The sequence below is a fragment of the Rhincodon typus genome, chromosome 45, assembly GCF_021869965.1.
Source record: "Rhincodon typus isolate 14 chromosome 45, sRhiTyp1.1, whole genome shotgun sequence".
In the NCBI taxonomy this organism is placed as follows: Eukaryota; Metazoa; Chordata; class Chondrichthyes; order Orectolobiformes; family Rhincodontidae; genus Rhincodon; species Rhincodon typus.
In genome coordinates this window covers 4720249-4742304 of record NC_063376.1, presented here as the reverse complement: position 1 = coordinate 4742304, position 22056 = coordinate 4720249, and positions in this window count along the sequence as shown.

Genomic DNA, 22056 nt, shown 5'->3' with positions numbered 1-22056 from the left:
TCTCATGTTTTGTTTCTGTATTTGATCTGGCCTCCCATATCTGTAGACCCTAATTTCTCGCATCGTTTTTGCTCTTTGCCCCGTGTGGACCTCTCGACAAAGAGCTCTGGTCTGATGTCGGCTCTCTCACAGCTCACAGTCTCTGTTAATATGCATTATTTTATCCCAGCCTTTGCTTCACGTTTTCAGTGGTTCCGAGGTGTGTTGCTGCTGCTGCAGTGCCAGTTGTCTGCCAGTAGCTGGCAGTATCGACCTGGATGAATGAATTGGCCTTCAGCTGACTGATATCAGAACTGGAGAAATTTAAAGAGGATCTGCAATTAATGATACATTTTCACACAAAAAAAGTACTTTATTCTCCAGATAGCACACTTTATTCTTAGGTGCTTCAAAGTGTTTGTTAAATCATTTTTTAAAATATAAAACTGATGTCAGCAAAAGTGATGGTCAGCTTGAAGTGGGCCACAGACTCCAGATTCTCTTCTCTAACCCCCTCTGTCCTCCTCCTCTTAAGAACCGTAAAAAATAAGGACAGGAGTAGGCTGTTCGGCCCCTTGAGCCTGCTGTGCCATTCAGTCAGATCATGGCTGATCCAACATTCCTCACATCCACTTTCCTCCCCCTTTCTCCATGACCCTTGATTCCCCCCGACTGATCAAGTATCTATTGATCTTAGCCTTAAACCTACACAAGGACTCTGCCCCCACAGCTTTCTGTAGCAAGGTGTTCCAAAGACTCAGAGAAGAAATTCCTCCTCATTTCAGTCTTAAATTGCTGCCTGTTTATTCTGAGACTGCCGTCTGGTCCTACACTCTCCCATGAGGGGAAACATCCTCTCAGCATTGACCCTGTTGAACCCTATAAGATGCCATATGTTTAAATGAGGCCACCTCTCATTCTCCTAAATTCTTTTAAGATGGTACCTGATATCTACTGCTTTGACCAAGCTTTTAGTTAGCAGCCTTTTGTGACTCATTGTCAAACAATATTTGATAATTGTCCCTGTGGGCGACCAAGAGTCTTTTACTGTGTTTACATTACTGTAGCTCCTTTAACAGTTGTTGTCTGGTTCATTAGAATTCAGATAAATAGTCAAGGACAGACAAGCCTGTTTTTTATTTTACTTTTTAAAATCAATTTTGTATAATTTTATTACTTTTTTCATTACATTTTTTAGCCCAACTTCTTCCCCCAAATCACCCGGGGTTAATTCCATATTCTTCTTTTTATAGTGAGACAGAATATTAAAGCAGCGTCTATTTAAAACACCTACAGGATATTATTAAAATAGTGCAGATTCAGAAAAGATTTACCAGGATGTTGCTGGGAATGGAAGGATTGAGTTATAAGGAGAGGCTGGACAGGCTGGAACTTTTTTTGCTGGAGCCTAGGAGGTTGAGGGGTGACCTTAGAGATGTTTATAAAATCATGAGGGACATAGATAAAGTGAGTGGCAGGTGTCTTTTCCTTAGGGTGGGGGATTTCAATACTAGAGGGCATATTTTTAAGGTGAGAGGAGAAAGATTTAAAAAACATGAGGGGCAATGTTTTTACACATAGTGGTTCACATGTGAAATGAACTTCCAGAGGAAGTGGTGGATGCGGGTGCAGTTACAACGTTATGAAAAGGAAAGGTTCGAACGGGTATAGGCCAAGCACAGGCAGATTGGACTATTTTAGTTTGGGATTATGGTCGGTATGGACTGGCTGGGCCGAAGGGTCTGTTTCTGTGCTGTATGACTCTGTGACTCTACGTATCGGAGTTTCGGTGATGCAGTGGGTGGTGTCCATGCCTCTGAGACAGAAAGTCCATGTTTGAGTTCCATTCCAGGACTTGATGGTCAAGGAAGGTCCACTTATACCCCTTGGTTGAGTCACAGCCTGCAAATCATTCCAAGACATGCCAATGACAGGCAGGAGGAGCAGGATTTCTCAGCAACTCTGTGTTGGAATAAACATTGGAACCTCTACCATCGCTGTTTGTAGCCCTGGGCCACCACATGGTAAATAAAAGTGCATCTAACCTGAGCAACTCAGATTTGCTGAGTACCATGCTCCAAGCCATTTCATTGTCATGCATCTCCAACCAAGTATGCTTGGTTTCAGGCTACTCTAAAAATCCAGGAAAAGAGTAACATAAAAAAGAAATTAATTAAAAATGAAAACTAATACGTAGAGTCATACAGCATGGAAACAGGCCCTTCGACCCAACTCGTCCATACCAACCAGGTTTCCTAAACTGAACTAGTCCTATTTGCCTGCATTTGGCCCATATCCCTCTGAACCTTTCCTGTCTATGTACCTGTCCAAATGTCATTTCAATGTTGTAATTGTACCTGCCTCTACCACATCCTCTGGCTGCTTGTTCTATACACGCTCCACCCTCTGAGTATAACAAGTTGCCCCTCAGGTACCTATTAAATCTTTCCCCTCTCACCTTAAACCTATGCCCGCCAGTTTTGGACCCCCCTACCCAGGGGAAAAGATCTTGCTTATTCACCCTATCTACGCCTCTTATGATTTAGTAAACCTCTGTAAGGTCACCCCTCAGCCTCCTACACTCCAGGCAAAACTGTCCCAGCATATCCAGCCTCTCCTTATAACTCAAATCCTCCAGTCTTGGTAACGTCCTTGTAAATCTCTTTTTGCACCTTTTCCAATGTAATAACATCCTTTTCTAAAGCAGGGTAACTAGAATTGTGCGCAGTACTCCAGATGTAGTGTTCCCAATGTTGTGTACAGGTGTAACATGACTTCCCAACTCCTGCACTCAGTGCTCTGACTGATGTAGGCAAGCATGCCAAATGCCTTCTGTACCTGTGATGCCACTTTCAAGGAATTATGTACCTGTACCCCTTGGTCTCTCTGTTCGACAACACTCCCTGGGGACCTACCATTAACTGTGTAAGCCCTGCCCCAGTTCTTTGTTTTTGGCGAGAGCCTTTGAGTGTTATTTACTTTCCACACTGAGAGAGAGAGTTTGCTTTAAATTAAGGTATGATTTTGCAGAGTGATGATGGCCCATAGTCGTGTGCCAGTCAGTCATGGAAGACCTTAAGCTTACGTGTGGATGTTGCCTTTTCCCTCTTCAAGGACATTCAAATTCATCTGCATCTTTATAAATCCTTTTAGAGCAAATCAAATAAGGAAGCAAATTAAATAACAGTGTCTTATTGGGATACTGTAATTTGCATTCTTTTGCAACTGAACAAATCAGATAATTAAGAACCAGTCATTAAAGGGTCACATAATTAACTTGTCAAAACAAATTTATAAAATTAATAGGGATTTGGTAGTGCAGAACTTATATTGCCGAAATGGTTGCATTTTGTTGAAGCTTTTCATCTTGCACTCAACAGGACAGCTGGAGATGTGATAACTCTTCATTCTTTTATTATTTAGTTGGGGCAGTCAGGTGGCTCAGTGATTAGCAATGCTGCCTCACAGCACCAGGGGCCTGGGTTTGATTCCACCCTCGGGTGACTGTGTGGAGTTTGCACGTTCTCCCCGTGTCTGCATGGGTTACCACCAGGTGCTCTGGTTTCCTCCCACAGTCTAAAGGTCTGCAGGTTAGGTGGATTGGCCATGCTAAATTGCCCCATTGTGTGTAAGCTATATGGATTAACCATGGGGACAGCAGGGTTACAGGGATAGGGTGGGTCTGGGTGGGATGCTCCTTCGAGAGTCGGTGTGGACTCAATGGGCTGAATGGCCTGCTTTCACATTAGGAGTTCTGTGTGTTAGGTGCCATAGCATACAAGGTTGTGGACCAAATGCTGGAAAATGGGACAGACTAGGTAGGTGCTTAATGGCTGGAGCATGGGCACGATGGGCCAAAGGGTCTCTTTCTGAGCTGTACAACACTATGACTCTAAAGAGTGAATGAGCAAGGCCAGAAGTCACAAGTGAAGGCTTAATTAGCCATCATCAACTTAATGACACAAAATCAGAGTTGGGGCTAATTTAGTTTAAGAAACCAGGTCAGCATGGAAGAGTTGGACCGAACGCTCTGTTATGCTATGCATTTCCTTCACAGGTGTCCTCCAATTGACAATGGATGTGTTTACTGAAACTTAAAACCAATATCTTGTGATTGATAAGATAGCAAGAACTGCAGATGCTGGAGTCAGAGATAATAAAGTGTGGAGCTGGAGGAACACATCAGGCCAGGCAGCATTAGAGGAGCAGGAAAATTCTGAAGACCTGACCTGAAACGTCAACTTTCCTGCTTCTCTGATGCTGCCTGGCCTGCTGTGTTCCTCCAGTTCCACACTTTGTTATCGCGTCATTGATGTTTGTTTCTGGTTGGTATGGTTGTGTTGGGCTGAAGGATCTGTTTCTTTGCTGTATGACTTTATGATTATTAGTCGCTGATTGTGATTGATTCCAGAATTGAGAAGGTTGGCTTATGACGAGAGATTGAATAGACTGTGACTATACTCATTGGAATTTAGAAGAATGAGGGGGATCTTATAGAAACATATAAAATTATGAAGGGAATGGATAAGATAGAAGCAGGGAGGTTGTTTCCACTGGCGGGTAAACTAGAACCAGGGGGCATAGCTTCAGAGTAAGGGACAGCAGATTTAGGACTGAGTTGAGGAGGAAATTCTTCACCCAAAGATTTGTGAATCTGTGGAATTCCCTGCCCAGTGAAGCAGTTGAGGCTATCTCGTGAATGTTTTCAAGGTAAATATATTTAGATTTTTGAACAGGAAGAGAATTAAGGGTTATGTGAGCGGGCGGGTGAGTGGATCTCAGTCCATGAAAAGATCAGCCATCATCTTATTGAATGGCAGAGCAGGCTTGATGGGCCAGATGGCCTACTCCTGCTCCTATTTCTTATGTTCTTATCACTACCTGGTCAAATGATCTTATTGTGGAAGCTTGCTGTGTGAAAATTGGTTGCAATTTTTCCTGACAACAGTGACTACCCTTTAGAAGTTCTTCAACGTCTGCTTTGGGATGGACTGGCGTAATGAAAGGTGCTGTGAAAACACAAACTTCCCGTCCTTTATGACAAACCCTCCCTGTTTGTCACTGCCAGAGCCTTTCTGACCAAGTAACAAATTGTATTCACTTCCCTGAGTCAAAGTCCCAGAGGATTTCAATTCGAGGCTGATGTGTCAATTTCGTCAGCACACGGTTCTCCATTCATGAGCTGCCTGGCACAAGGAATTGACGATCATGTCTCAACACGGACAGAATGTCAATGGATTCACAAGATTTTCGTAATAGGAGTGAGAGGGGACGCAGAGAGGTGCTTCGAAGCCAGTGTCCTCAGCCAGCTCGCTGTGGGCAGTGGTGTTGGAGTAACATTCAGTGTAGATTAGTTTTGATAATGGGAATAAACCATGCGTCATTTGCTACGGAACCCACAATTGGGTCTCAGCTCACATGCCCAGCAGATTTCACAGCATGATGGACACAGCAGGTCAGCACATGTTGGTCATTGTTAAGAGCAATGAAGTCTTGCTTCAGATGTGCAGGTGGCGTTGGTGAGACCATGAGACCAACAGTTCCCAACTTTTTCAGTATCACAGCATACTTCCACGGTGTAGCCAGTCTTTTCAGCTGAACTGATTGCTTGTTTATTTGCATTTTTTATGGTTATGGCCTCACTGGAGAGGTTTGCAACATCAATAAGCTAAAGAAGAATCGAAAGCATTACACTGTTTCTGATGGCGAGTGCAGACCCGGTTTCAAAACCCGCTCAACTCAACTATATCCGTGCGTGCGTGGTGTTGCATCTCTACTCACGGACGGTACCGGATGTCTACGCAGGGGACTGCTTGCAAGCGTAGTTGATAGGGGATCCCCGATGCCAGCAGACACTACCTTCGGTAATGGACACTGAAGCTCTGAAAGAGGTGGGAAGCATGGACACAGCCTCGGAGCTCAGACAAAGTAGCGCCACTTCCTGAAAATTTCACAGTGCACTTCTCAGCTTGTCGTGGCACGCACTCCTGGAGCACAACAGAATATGACGCAGAATTCCCGTCTGCTTACATTCGGTGCAAAAGCTCATGGGATCGACATGTTGAAAGGTTGGGGTTGCCCCGGAGGAACAGCTTGTGCAGAATGAACCTCTAGTTGACATTTGGAAGAATGAGAGTTGATCCCATGCGTTCATGTGCAGTCGATTGAAGTCTTGGGAGGGTAGACTCTGAGAGCCCATTACCCCCAATTTGGAGGTCAAGAATTGGAGGGGTGTGGGAGGAGCCTTATACCGAGTTGGTGGTTCAGTTGTTAGCGCTGCTTCCTCACGGCACCAAGGACCCAGGTTTGATTCCTCCCCTGGGCAATTGTCTGTGTGGAGATTGCACATTTTCCCTGTTTCTGTGTGGGTTTCTGCCGGGTGCTCTGATTTCCTCCCACAGTCCAAAGATGTGCAGGTTAGGTGGATTGGCCGTGCTAAATTGTCCATATTGTCCATAGTGTCTTGGGATGTGCAGGATTTGTGGGTCAGCCATGGGGAATGTAGGATTATAGTGCAGAGGGTCAGTGCAGAGCCAATGGGGGCCGAATGGCCTCTTCCCGTACTGTAAGGATTCTATGAGGGCTCGGCTGTTTGGGGCTTCGATTTGAGGAGAAATTTCTTCACTTGGAGGTTTGTGAGTTTTTGGAATTTCTTCAAATATACGATTAAGGAACAAGAGTTGGCCATTCGGCCCTTCAAGCCTGTTCTGCCATTCAATACGATCATGGACGATCTGGTTTTTATCACCCTGTAATCTTTCATCCCCATGGGTCGTCAGGAATTTATCTACCTCTGCCTTAAATAAAATGGAGAAGTTCTGAATCGACTGCCTGTTGAGGAAGGGAATTCTAAAGACTCACAACCCTCTGAGACAGAGAAAAAACTTCCACCCCCATCTCCGTCTTAAATGGGGTGATTGTTTAAGCGAGGAGAGAGAAGGATAAGGATGCTCCCTCATCGACAATATCCAAAGCTGAAATTTATCAATATTTGGCCACTGGGGAAATCAACAACACACAGGGATGGGGCAGGAAAGTGGAGTTGAAACTGCAGTTAGATCAGACTGGAGAAAGACTGAAAGGTTTTCTCACACTCTTATTTCTCTTTGTAATTCACACCAGCAGAGCTGATATCTTCTCCTGCCAGTGCCTGGAGTCATGTCTGGTGTCTGATGTTTTTTCTGGGGCTATCTCCAGTCCTATAAGCTGTCTACCCTCTCACAGATATCAGACTGACACAGACAGACAGTTGTAGCCCAGGGGGGTGTGCAGTTTCTCTGACATCAAGGACAGCGGACCTGTTATTACGTTAATGGAAGATGTGGAATCTGAAGTGCTGATTTGATGCTGTTTTTAGGCACTGGGCAGAGGGAGGAGAGAGTAGACCATCATTGTGCAGTTTGCCCTGAATGTCAATGTGTGAGTGCTGTATGTCCATATCAGGTGGGGCTCCAAATATTCCCCCCACCAGGGTCTGATCTCTGTCCCCTCCCCGCAACAACAGCAAGTGAGGGCAGCTGGAAATGAGCTGGAGAAAAGGGCCTCAAATCTAACCAAAACTGACAAGTCTGTCTCCTGGGACTTTGAAGCTTCAGGTGGTATCAAGCTGATCACTGAACTTGCCAGAGTGCGTGTTAATGTAAACTACGGCTGTAATTAATTCGCAGAGCTCCTGGGTCCATCACTGTCTGACAACTGCTGAGAATTGGAGAGGATGGAAAGCTGATGGAGATATTTATAAATCACCTTGCTTCTCATAGAGTCGTACAGGAAACAGACCCTTCAGCCCAACTCCTCCATGCCGACCGGGTTTCCCAAACTTAACTAGTCCCTTTTGCCTGCTTTTGGCCCATATCCCTCTAAATCTTAGTTCTGAAGAAGCATCATTGGACCCAAAATGTTAACTCTGATTTCTCTCCACAGATGCTGCCAGGCCTGATGAGTTTTTCCAGCAACTTCTGTTTTTGTTCCCTCTAGGGCCTTCCTATTCATGTGTTCATCTGGATGCCTTTTAAATGTTGTAATTGTACCAGCCTCCATTACTCCCTCTGGCAGCTCGTTCTGTACATACACCACCCTCTGTATGAAAAGTTGCCCCTTAGGTCCTTTTTAAATCTTTCCCCTTTCACATTCAACCTATGCCCTCTAATTTTGGACTCCCCTAACCTGGGGGGAATGACCTGGGCTATTCACCTTATCTACACCCGCTCATAATATTATCTCACACTTTGAGACCATTGGTAATGAGACGCTCTCAAGCTCTGAAATACACTTTCCCTTACATCCTTTGGTTCTCTTTCCTCCTTTAAGACACTTTGCAAACGAATGTTGTTTTAATTGCAGTACCCCATGAAGACATTGTTCTTTAATTCATTTGCTTATTTGATTTACACGGGAGCAGATGGCCCAGATATATTTGGAGAGGGAACATGCAATGTCCACAGATTCGCTCTCATTCTCCCGTGACTGACTGACCACGTGGGCCGGAGAACATCATCGCTTCTGCAAACTCACACTTTAATTGAGGTACATTACTTTTCCTTTGGAATTCATGGGTTTTTTTTCTTGTAGACCCCTCTTTATAGGATTTTCTTTTTAAGAACCTGGCCTTGTGTGAACCCAACCGGCTTCCAGTGAGCTGGTTTGCTCAGGATAGGGGCCCAGGCATTCCTGTAGCACCTTCGACATCCTCAGTACATCCTAAGAGCAGGTGACCGCAAATGACAGATTGTGCAAAGTGGAGTCTCTTAAATCTTTAAATCATGGGATGTGGGCACTGCTGGCTAAGCCCAGCATTTATTGCCCATCTGTAATGAGGGGTTAAGAGTCAACCACATTGCTGTGGGGCCTGGAATCATGTTAGGTCAGACCACGTAAGGAAGGCGGATTTCCCCACCTAAAGGGCATTATTTTGATTTTTTTTCGGTTTGATTTATTATTGTCACATGAACCTAAGTACAGTGAAAAGTTTTGTTTTGCGTGCAGTGCAGGCAGATCATACCATACAAACTGCGTTCGGGTAATAGAGCGAGGAATACAAAGTTAAGGCTGCAGAGAAGGTGCATGAAGAGCGAGACCAGCAAACTAGATTTAAAATTTGAGAGATCCATTCAGAAGTCTAATAACAATGGGGAAGAAACTGTTCCTGAACTTGTTGATATGTGTGTTTAAGCTTTTGTATCTTCTACCCGATGGAAGAGACTATAATCGGGATGCGAGGGGCCTTTGATGATGTTGGCTGCCTTCCTGAAGCAGCGAGAAATATAGATGGACCCAATGGACTCGGCTGTGTTCACAATTCTCTGTAGTTCCTTGAGATTTTGCGACAATTGACAGTGGACACATGATTAGCAATGGCCAGCTTTTGAATTCCTAAGTTTTAATAAATTCAAATTTCATCATCCACAGTGGTGGGATTCAAAGCTGTGTTCCTTGAACATTAACCTAGAGTTTGGGAATTATTAGTCCAGTGACATTACCACAATGCCACGGCCTCCCCCTGGAATACAGATATAACTGCAAAAGAGAGGTAGTGTTGGAAATAAAGATGCACCCCACATTCCATAGCCTAGCTGCCCTGACTCTCTTTATATGGGGTGTGTGGATGGAATGAGCTGCCAGAGGAAGTGGTAGATGTGGGTACAATTAGAACATTTAAAAGACTTTTGGACAAGTACATGAATAGGAAAGGGTTAGATAGATATGGACCAAACACAGGCAAATGGACTTCTAAGTTGAACTACCTGGTCAGCATGGATGAATTGGGCCGAAGGGTCTGTTTCCATGCTGTATGACTCTACACGGTCCCAGACCTGAATCGAACATCACCATTTCCCCTGTGTATCTTCAATAACATAATTAACAAACATTGACACTGTTATTCAGTAACATAGGCACCACAGCAGCAAAATGGAACACAGTAAGATTCCGCAAAGGAGCACAGCAAGATTCTGCAATCTGCAATGTGATAGTTGACCAGATAATGGATTTGTGTCTCATCGCTTGAACATTGCGATAGTAGTTCGGAAGCAGGGATCTGTAGGGCTGTGCACTAGGAATAAACCTAATACCAAGACAAAGAATTGAGTCTTGCTTTGCACTTCACCGCCCTGGTTTGGATTCGTTTAACAGTGGTGGGGGGGGAGAAGTGGGTGGTCGGGGGACCGGTGGTGAATGTTGTCCCAGGGCACGGAGTTGTCAAGAATTGCATCTCCCTTCTTCTGAAAATGTCGTGGGATCTTTTCCCAGAGCTAGGATTGGGAAGATGCATTAAAGTAAACAGCGTGGTGACTGTGCAGATCAAAAATACCAACAGGGACCTGTTGGGCCAAAAGAAATCAGTTGAGCGGGTGTACAGGGTTCTGAATCAACGCCTTGTTGGAAAGGTAGCACCTTGGACAGCGCCACACTCCCTCTGCGGGAGTTCTATGGGAGTAGCCTGGATGAGGCAGGTCAAATCTGTTGAATGAAACTTGAATCTGCAGCATCTCTGACTCAGAGTCGAGTGCCTTATCTGGCAGAGGGACTCAGTGCAAACTTTGCAATCGTGCTATTTAACAGAACACAGCCGGATGTGTAGTGGTCTTGCTGATGGTAAACCTCCGGTATGAAAGTTAAAGAACGGGATTCATCAGGAATCCAACAAAGGCGCAATGTAACCATGGACACTGAGCAGGGAAAGAGTTGCATTTATGTAGCGTCTTTCCAGTTGTCTCGGAGCATTTTACAGCAAGGTACTTTTGAAATAGGGTCACCGTGATGAAGTTGGGGACATGGCAAAAAGCAGTGCACTGGAAGATCCCACAAAGCGACTGTTCCCAGATAATTTTATTTAAGAGCTGTTTGCTGGCTGAGAGGTTCTCTGGATAATCCCACTCCAGTGAACTGTGTACGCAGCTTTGGCCTCGAAACCTGAGGATGGGCAGGATTTGCCTTCGAGGGAGTGCAGGGAAGATTCTGCAAAATCCACCCCTGCCCTGGATTATGGGATTGTCCCATGAGGAGAGATGAAGGCACTTGACACGCCGTAACATGCACTGTGTAGTCACTGTTCGACTTCAGGAAATCATGGCAGCCAATTTGTGCATAGAAAGATCCCGGAAACAGTCACAAGCTGACTGGCTGGATAATCTGCTTCAGGGTTGCTGTGTTATATAGCTCTGTCAATATTGGGAACTAGGAACTGATACTTTAGTAGGCAACATTTCATAGCTGCACTTCAGTCAAGTAGCTGGGCCAGCAGAAGGTGATTTGGTGCAGAATAAATGGTGAGCCCCATCTCTATAAGCAGCTTGCATGAACTAAAACAGTAAAGTTCTCATTTCTTCAAACTTGAAATGTGATTAATCAAACATCGCGAAACTCATGTAAGCATAACATGTTGGTTGGGAGAGGGACTCATAGGGAGAGAAGTCTAGGCCGGGGCTATTTTCCCTGGAGCGTTGGAGGCTGAGGGGTGACCTTAGTGAGGTTTATAACATCATGAGGGTCATGGAGAGGGCGAATAGTTAAGGTCTTTTCTCCAGATTAGGGGAGTCCAAAACTAGAGGGCATAAGTTTAAGGTGAGAGGGGAAAGATTTAAAAGGGACCTAAGGGGCAACTTTTTTACACTGAGGGTGGTGCGTGTATGGAATGAGCTGCCAGAGGAAGTGATGGATCCTGGTACAATTGCATTTAAAAGGCACCTGGATGGCTATGTGAAAGGGAAAGGTTTGGTAGGATATGGGCCAAATGCAGGCAAATGGGACTAGTCCATGCTGACCTGGTATCCCAAACTGAATGAGTTGGGCTGAAGGGCCTGTTTCCGTGCTGTATGACTCTAAAGTGTGGGATCTTCTGCTGGGTTGGCAAAGCTTCGGTTTAGTATCGAATAAAAATGTCTAGCGCCTCTTGCAGGAATATGCCGTAAATGTCAGCAGGTCAATGAGAGGTGCTGGACATAAAGGTTAATGTCATCCAGAGCAATGGCAACACGATCGTCAATATTATCATGCAACAAGACGTTGGGATCTGGAATTTTCTGCTCAAAAGGATGGGAGAGACTGGTTCCGTTGAGGTTGACAAGAGGGAATCAAGTTATTATCTAAAATGAAAGAACGTGGATGGGGCTTAGGCAGGACTGTGTGGTACTGATCAATCAGTGAACCACACAGAGATAATGGGCTGAATGGCCTCCCTCTGTGCTATCACCACTCAGTGCAGTATTTTGTTACCTCTCTGGTGCAGGAATTGAACCTGTGACCTTCTGACATAGAGGCTCAGCTGGTATCAAGCGTGGAGTTGCCATGAGAGCCCATAATGGGATTCTTGAGTGTATTCAACTGGGAGTCACTGATTCATAATGAATAGCTTGTGAAGTGAAAGGTATCCATTAATGAGAAAAGGGCACCTGGGCTTTACATTTTCATGATAATATGATGTCCTTTCAGACGGTAAACATCAAAGATACTTTAAAATTGTGTCTGTGTGTGTGTGTGTGTGGGAGAGTGTGCGAGTGAGAGAGTGTGTGTGTCTGTGTGTGTGTATGACAGTGTATGTCTGAGTGTATGTGAGAGAGAGTGTGTGTCTGAGTGTGTATGTATGTGTCTTTGTGTGGGTCGGTGTGTGTGTATGTGTAAGTGAGAGTGTGTGTATGTGAGCAAGATTGTGTGCATATGTGTGAGTATGTGTGAGAGCTTATGTGTGTGAGAGTGTGTGTGTATGCATGTCTGTGTATGGGATTGTGTGCGTGTATGTGTCTGTATGTGTACGTGTGTGTAAATATGTGTGCGTGTGCCTGTCTGTGTTGAGATTGTGTGTGTGTCTGTGTGTCTGCATGTGCAAGTGTGCATCTGTATGTAAATTTGTGTGTATGTATATGTGTGTCTGTGTGTGTATGAAAGAGAGAGAGGCAGTAAGGACAGGCACCCATTGCTGTAATAACTTGACTGCAAGCTGTCAGCTGTAGCTCAGTGGGTGACAGTCACACCTCTGAATCAGAACATTGGGTGGGGGGGGTGCTTTATGTGGCACATCAGAAACCTGAGCACATTACCTGGGCTGACATGCACCATGCAGCAGTGCTGGAGCTAGTGTTTCTCAGACAGAGGACCCCTTCTCCCCTCATAACTAGAGCTAAACACCTCCATGGCTGTTCTGTCAGAGGAGATAACCCCCTGGTGCCCTGAGGAGAGGGAATGCTGCAAGTATAGACCGTTCGGCACCTTGAGTTTATTCTGCCTTTAATAAGTTTGTGGCCAATCAAATCTGGCCTCATCTCCAATCTCCTGCCTTAACCCTCCCCATTACCAGTGACTCTCTTGTAGATCAAATACCTATCTAACCCAGCCTGAAATGTATTCAGTGACCTGGCTTCTACCAAAGGGAGAGAATTCCAAACATTAATGACATTGCAAGAGAAAAATATTCTTCCTCATTGCTGGCTTAAATGTGAGATCCTTTATTTTGAATCTGTGTAGCTTGGTTCTGAATTTTCATGAACGGAACCATCTTCAGGTCAAGCCCCGTCAGTACATTATTTCTTAAAATAATACCACCTCTCATTCTCCTAAACTCTCGTGAGCATTATTATGATTTTTTTTAAAAAAGTCAATTTGTGGGATGTGGGCATCAATGGCTGGCCAGCATTTATTGCCCATCCCTAGTTGCCCATTGAGAAGGTGGTGGTGAGCTGCCTTCTTGAACCACTGCATGTCCACCTGCTGTGCGTTGACCGTTAGGGAGAGAATACCAGGATTTTGACCCAGCGACAGTGAAGGAACAGCTGATATATTTCCAAGTCAGGGCAGTGAGTGGCTTGGAGGAGAATTTGAAAGCAGTGGTGTTCCCATGTATCTGCTGCCCTTGTCCTTCTAGGTGGAAGTGGGGTTTGGAAGGTGCTGTCTGAAGTGAATTTCTAGTGATTCCAATCCAGTGGATGGTACTGGACAGTCAGATTGCTGATAGAAAGCGAGCTAGGTAAGACCATATATTTTATTGTTTTTTTCTTAAATAAGTGAATTTTTACTTTGCAGTCTTTGTTTTAACACCAAAACAAAACAGAAGTTTATGAACATCAGAAATGCAGGTAAAGAAGGAAAGAAAAACAGTCTATTCCTTGATAACACAGATTCAAAGATGTTTAAAGACACGGTAGAAATATCTAATGCTTCACCTCCAGAAAGATCCAGCCCAGCTTATCTCTTTTTTTAAAGTTTTCATGGGTTAGAAGTGATTAAAATTTCAATTAATTTGCTAGAAGCGTAGATAACTTTTTCTTAATTATTATTGATATATTTCTGACTTAGTTTCCTTCCAGTATTATACTTCATTGCTCAGATCTTTGAGTATAGGAGTTGGGACGTCATATTGAGGTTGTACAGGACGTTGGTGAGGCATCTTCTGGTGTACTGTGTCCAGTTCTGGTCGCCCTGTTATAGAAAGGATATTATTAAACTGGAGAGGGTTCAGAAAAGATTCACCAGGATGTTGCTGGGAATGGAGGGTTTGAGATATAAAAATAAGCAGGGAGTTTTTTTTCTCTGGAGTGTAGGAGATTAAGGGATGACCTTATTGAGGTTTACGAAATCATGAGGGATATAGATAAGGTGAATGACAACACTGGAGGGCATTTTTTTAAGGTGACAGGAGAAAGATTTTAAAAAGACAGGAGGGGCAATTTGTTTTACACAGAGAGTGGTTTGTGTGTGGAATGAACTTCCAGAGGAAGTGGTGGATGTGGGTACAGTTACAACATTTAAAAGACATTTGGAAAAGTACATGAATAGGAAAGGTTTGGAGGAATATGGGCCAAGTGCAGGCAGGTGGGACTAGTTCAGTTTGGGGTTATGGTCGGCATGGACTGGTTGGACCGAACAGTCTGTTTCCATGCTCTATGACTCTACGACTAGTTGTCTAACTGTTTTGAGGGGCATGGGTAGGATGTAGAAGGTAATAATCGACAGGCTTCACTACGTTAACAACACACCTTCCAACTCCAGCCAGTCATCGCTTGGGTCTTGAAGTGAGGTAGGGATGTTACTACTGAAGCGCAAGACCTCCCCCGCACAAGGCAGGACTCCCTGGTTAAGGTAGCCAAGTCTATACACAAGGCACCAAGTCCTGTCCCCCCGGGCACTCTATATCCCTCAGTTAGCATCCTGTGAACAGAGAAAACTAAAAGCCTTGATACAGCTGTATAATATCTTGTTGAAGCCAGTTTTAGAATATTGCGTGTCATTCTGGTTTCCCTGCTGTACGAAGGATGTTGTTAAACTGGACAAGGTGCAGAAAAAATTTGCAAGGATATTTCCGGGGCTGGAGGGTTTGAGTTATATGGTGAGGCTGGATAGGCTGGGAGTTATTCACCCTGGAGCATTGGAGGTTGAGAGGTGACCTTATTGAATTTTATAAAACCATGAGGGGCATAGATAAGGTGAATAGCCAAGGTCTTTTTTTCCCAGGGTAGGGGAGTCCAAAACTAGAGGGCATAGGTTTGGGGTGAGAGAGAAAAGATTTAAAAGGGACCTAAGGGACAAGTTTTCCACGCAGAGGGTGGTGCGTATATGGAATAAGCTGCCAGAGGAAGTGGTGGAAGCTGGTACAATTACTACAATTGAAAGGCATCTGGATGGGTAGATGAATAGGAAGGGTTTAGAGGAATTTGCGCCAAATGCTGACAAATGGGCCTAGTTCAGTTTAGGAAACTTGGTCGACATGGACAAATTGGACCGGAGGGTCTGTTTCTGCGCTGTATGACTCTATGGCCCTATGACTCAGTATAGAGAAAGGATGGTTGCTTGCATTGAGTTAGCTAGGTATCTGAAGCACGACATGCAGTACAATCAGAGGTGCTGTTTTCTCCTCCTAACGCCATTCCCGGAATCAGCCTGGTAAACCTTCGCTGCACTCCCTCGAGAGCAAGAGCATCCTTCCTCAGAAAAGGAGACCAAAACTGCGCACAATATTCTAGGTGTGGCCTCACCAAGGTCCTGTATAACTGCAACAACACATCCCCTGCTCCTGTACTGGAAACCTCTCGCAATACAGGCCAACATACCATTTACCTTCTTTACTGCCTGCTGCACCTACATGCTTACCTTCAGCAACTGGTGCACAAGGACACCCAGGTCCCACTGCGCACTCCCCTCTCCCAATTTACAGCCATTCAGGTAGTAATCTGCCTTCTTGTTTTTGCTTCCAAAGTGAACTATAGGGAGGGGCTGAATAGGCTGGAGCTATTTCGCTGGAGCTTCAGAGGTTGAGAGGTGACTTTATAGAGGTTTATAAAATCATGAGGGGCATGGATAGTGTGAATAGTCAAGGTGTTTTCCCCAGGGTAGCGGAGTCCAAAACTAGGGGGCATACGTTTGAAGTGAGAGAGGAAAGATTTAAAAGGAACCTAAGGGACAAGTTTTTCACACAGACGATGGTGTGTGTATGGAATAAGCTGCCAGAGGAAGTGGTGGAGGCTAGTACAATTGCAACATTTAAAAGGCATCTGGATGGGTATATGAATAAGAAGGGTTTAGAGGGATACGGGCCAAATGCTGGCAAAGGGGACTAGATTAATTTAGGATATCTGGCTGGTGTGGACAAGTTGGAGCAAAGGATCTGTTTTCGTGCTGTGCAATTCTATGACTTTATGAAATATTTAAGATAACGGCAGAAAGTGCTGGAAACACTTAACAGGTCAGGAAAATGTGTGGAGAGTGAGAAGAAAATAGATTTCAAATTTTAAATTAATGAGCTTTTATCAGTTCTAATTTCATAGTTTTAGCAGAACAGAGAGTACCTACTCTATAACACTCTTCTATTAGTTGTGATGATGCTGTCACTTTAAAAGATTATTTTGGGTTTTTTTTGAAGAGTAGTTGTAAAAGCAGAGGTGATAAACTCGCTACTAAAGATGGCTTAAGTAAACAGCATAGGAGGCTTTGGGTTTTTCTAATAGCCTGAATGGGTGTTACCAGTTCTCTCAGATCCAGATTTCTGGTTTTTGGTATTATTTCAGTAGCATCAGAGGCCTTTGGGATCTCAAAAGTGTTGGGTGCTCCAGTGAATGATTCTCTCTGAACTTTCTCTTGATTTTTTTCCTCCTGGATTGGAGAACTGCATATAAGAATCTGTGTCTGAATATACCTTTATGCCAAGGGGTGTGTTCATGGGATGTTACTATATTTTAACAGTTAATTAGTAATAGTTACTGAATCTATTATTCAGTTAATTTTCCAATAATTAAGTTATTCTAAATTCTTCTTTTCTTTGCTTGTATTTTAACTCAGTGTTTAAATAAATTGTATTTTGCTTAACGTCAAATAATTTGACTAGTCACATCGCATCTGGAACACAGCACTTCACATCTACCTTGAAAATAAGAAAATGTTAGGGGCTAGGCCACCTTCTTACAATATTTTGAGGGGGTCTGGTCTGGTCCATGACATAGTTGCTAAATATTTTCTCAGTTCGCCCTAATGCAGTTTGACAAACTGGGACAACTACACAGCGTTATGAGTGTGACAGGAGGAAACTGGTGATAATCCAGACCCATAAGTCACACTATCAGTGTAATTTTGTTGGTACAATTGCTAAAATAGCAAATTGCTACTCTTTTGCCCTTCTTCCAAAGAAAAAGTATTCACCAACTTCTTTAACAAACTTAAATAATCCATTCATTATGAACAAAATTTATTCTTAAACTAAGTGGCAAACACAAGTTAATGCCTAAGTTATGATCTGGAATTAAATTGCAACCCCGTAATCCACATACAGACATACTCAAACAACACAAAAATACAAGTCTGCAGAGATGGTGAATTCATTAATAAAAATAGGCAAAATGTGGAAACAGAAAACTGCCCTTGTGGACTGAGGGTTGAAAGTAAAAGACAGCATGGGATGACTTCTCACATCCGCAGGGTCTCCTGTTCATGAAAGCTGAATTTTTGACAGTGATAGATTGATGATCGTTGTCCTCTTATGATTCTAACCAATTTGGATTTGAGTTGTTGGGTATCGGTTTCAGCCCACTTCTTCCAGTTTTACCAGATACATATCGGTATGTGGAAACTCTATCAGGTTTGCAGGAGCTCAAACTAAGAAAAAAAAATCAGGAGAGAGTTTCTCATCTTGTGGGGTGTCTCCTTTACTTTTGGATCTGTAACATGGAAGTTTTAAGACCAGAAAGTGTTGCTAGGCAACTATTCGCACACAGTCCACACCCAAGACCTTTCAAAGCCAGGTTTTCCAATAAGCTCCATCTCTTATCTCCTTGAAAGCTTTGCTAAGCTGTTTTCTCCAAAGTCACTTGATTTCCTGTCAACAGGAAGTAAACCACAACACACTTGAAACCTTGATTTTACATTTCCAAGAAATCCATGTGGTTAAAAACCCTTTTTCATTCCAGAGAATGTCTAAATAATTCAAAATCTTCCAGTATTTCCCAGATGGCTCTTAAATATAAACAAGTATTCACAACGGAAGTCCAGATTGCAGTAAGATGCAGTGTCATGTGCCTGTTAGTATTGGAAACTTTGAGTCATATTAACAAGAGAAGGTGCTGGGATCATTTATGTGAGTGATAATTCTAAACCCAGGAAGAAATCCACAGCCACTTCCAATCCCTAACCTGGACGCGTTAAGACTTTAAGTTAGACAACAAGACCATAATATTGAATTTTGGTAAAGCAAGCTGTAAAATTAAAAGTAGGGCCTTGGGTAGAGTTGTAGAACAGGGGAACCTAGGCGTTCAGATACATAATTCTTTGAAGTTTGCGTCACATATAGACAGAGTGGTTACGAAAGTGTTTAGTACACTCACCTTCATTGCTCAGACCTTTGAGGAAAGGAGTTGTGATGTTATGCTGCAGTTGTACAGGACATTGGTGAGGCTTCTTCTAGACTACAGGTCGCCCTGTTATAGGAAGGATATTATTAAGCTTCAGAAAAGATTTACCAGGATGTTGCCAGGAATGGAGGATTTGAGTTCTAAGGAGAGGCTGAGTAGGCTGGGACTTCTTTCACTGGAGTTTAGGAGGTTGAGTGGTGATCTTATAGAGGTTCATAAAATCATGAAGGGTATAGATAAAGTGAGTGGCAGGTATCTTTTCCCTAGGGTGGGGGATTTCAAGATTAGGAGGCATATTTTTAAGGTGGGAGGGGAAAGATTTAAAAAAGACATGAGGACAACTTTATTACACAGAGTGTGGTTCACGTGTGGAATGAACTTCCAGAGGAAGTGGTGGATGCAGGTACAGTTACAACGTTTAAAAGATATTTGATAAGTATATGAATAAGAAATGTTTGGAGGGACACGGGCCAAGCGCAGGCAGGTGGGACTATTTTGGTTTGGGAACATGTTCGGCATGGACTGGTCGGAAAGAAGGGTCTGTTTCTGTGCTGTTTGACTATTATTCTCTAAGACATGGAAGCAGAAGTAGGCCATTCAGCCCATTGAGTCTGCTCTAACATTCAATGAAATTATGGCTCATATGATAATCCTCAACTCCACTTTTCTGTCATTTCTGTATAATCCTCTTGAAATCGAATCTAATCCAGCTATAGTGGGGTGTGTGGATCCAGTATTGGACTGCTGAGTCACCTCAGGAGAGGAAGAAAGTTATTTTCGATCATGGGAGGTAGTTCAGAGAAGGTTCACTAGATTTGGAGGGATTGTCTTATGAGCAAAGGCTAAACAGGTTGGGACTCTACTCATTGGAGTTTAGAAGAATGAGAGGGGATCTCATTGAAACATATTGGATTCTTAAGGGGCTTGACAGGGTCAATGCTGAGAGGATGTTTCCCCTACTGGGAGAGTCTAGGACCAGAGGTCACAGTCTCAGAATAAAGGGGTGCCTGAGATGAGAAGGAATATCTTCTCTCAGAGGGTTATGAGTCTTTGGAACTCTGCCCCAGAGAGCTGTGGGGGCAGAATCCTTGTGTATATTGAAGGCTGAGATAGATTCTTGATAAGTCGGGGAATCAAGAGTTACAGGAAAAGGGCAGGAAAGTGGACGTGAGGAATGTCGGATCAGCCTTGATTCTATTCAGTGGTGGAGCAGTCTCAAGGGGCTGAATGGCCTACTCCTATTCCTATTTCATGTGGTCTTACTGTCACAGGGGTTGAATAAGAAAAAAAGAAATGCAAGACTATTTTTGTACAAAACAAACTTTGTGCTAAACCTTTTCAACATGATTTAAAATACCCTTGAAAGATCTGTCACTTCTCATGATTTGTCTCTGAGTGCAGCCTTGCAGCACTCCACATTGTCTCGGGACCCTCCTTGATGACCTTCTAAAACCCAAACTTATTATCTGTAGCTTTCGTAATTGCTTCATCAAACTCTTACCAATCACTTACATTCAATCATTTACTGTATACAGGAAATCTCATCACATCTGAACAAGACGTTAAAAAATCCTTTTGCCATTGGGCACAATTTGCAGTAGACTCATACAGACATACAGAACGGAAACAGACTCTTCTGTTTAAATTATCCAACCAGATATTCTAAATTAATCCAGTCCCATTTGCCAGCATTTGATGGTGGACAGTGTTAAGGGAAGCTTTACTCTATATCTAACTCCGTGCTGTCCCTATCCTGGGAGTGTTTGATGGGAACAGTGTAGAGGCAGCTTTTATTCAGTTTCTAATCCTGTGCTGTTCCTTTCCTGGAGGTTTTTGATGAGGGGCAGTGTAGAGAGAGCTTTACTCTGCCTCTAACCCTGTGCTGGCCCTATCTTGGGAGCTGATGAGGACAGTGACAAAGAAGCCTTACTCTGTATCAAACCCCATGCTGTCCCTGTCCTGGGGAGTGTTTGATGGGGAGAGTGTAGAGGAAGCTTTACTCTGTATCCATCCTTTCTTATTCATGTACCCATCCAGATACATTTTAAATGTTGTAATTGTACCAGCCTCCACCATATCCTCTGGCAGTTCATTCCATACACACACCATCCCTCTGCGTGAAAATGTTGCCCCTTAGGTCTGATTTAAATCTTTCCCCTCTCACCTTAAACCTATACTCTGGTTAAAAAGCCTTGGCTATTCACCCTATCCATGCCCCTCATGATTTTATAAACCTCTGTAAGGTCACCCCTCAGCCTCTGATGCCCTAGAGAAAATAGCCTATCCAGCCTCTCCCTATAGCTCAAACCCTCCAGTCTCCGTAACATCCTTGTGAATCTTTTCTGCACATTTTCAAGTTTAACAACATCTTTCCTATGGCAGGGAGATGAGAATTGAATGCAGTATTCCAGAAGTGGCCTAACTAATATCCTGTACAGCCACAACATGACCTCCCAACTCCTATACTCAGTGCACTGACCAATAAAGGCCAGGATACTAAACACCTTCTTCACCGCCCTGTATACCTGCAACTCCACTTTCAGGGAACTGTGAACCTGCATCCCATGGTCTCTTTGTTCGGCAACACTCTCCAGGACCCTACTATTAAGTGTATAAATCCCGCCCTTGTTTGCCTTACCAAAATGCAGCATCTCACATTTATCTAAATTAAACTCCATCTGCCACACCTTGGCCCAACAGTCCAGTAACAGAGCATTTGGGATGCAGGCTTTGGCAGCATTTATCGTCCATCCCTAATTGCCCTTGAGAAGATGGTGGTGAGTTGCCAGTTCATGGGGTAAAGGTGCTGTTAGCAAGAGAGTTCCAGGATTGTGACCCAGCGGCGAGGAGAAAACCTGGCGATGTGTGACCAAGGATGGTGGGTAACTCAGAGGGGAATGTGGTAACTGGTGATGTTACCATGTGCCTGCTGTCTTGTCCATTGTGCAGACTGTGGTTCCTCTTGATTCACCTCCTGAGTTCAGCTGTTTGGTGGGGGTAGTGTAGAGGGAGCTTTATGCTGAATCTAATCCCGTGCTGACCCTGTCCTGGATGTGTTTTGATGGGGACAATGTAGAGGAAGCTTTACGCTGTATCTAACCCCATGGCGTCCCTGTCCTGGGAGTGTTTGATGGGAGACAGTGTAGAGAGAGCTTTATTCTGTATCTAACCCTGTGCAGCCCCTGTCCTGGGTGTGTTTGATGGAAACAGTGTAGAGTGATCTTTACTCTCTATCTAACCCCGTGCTGTCCCT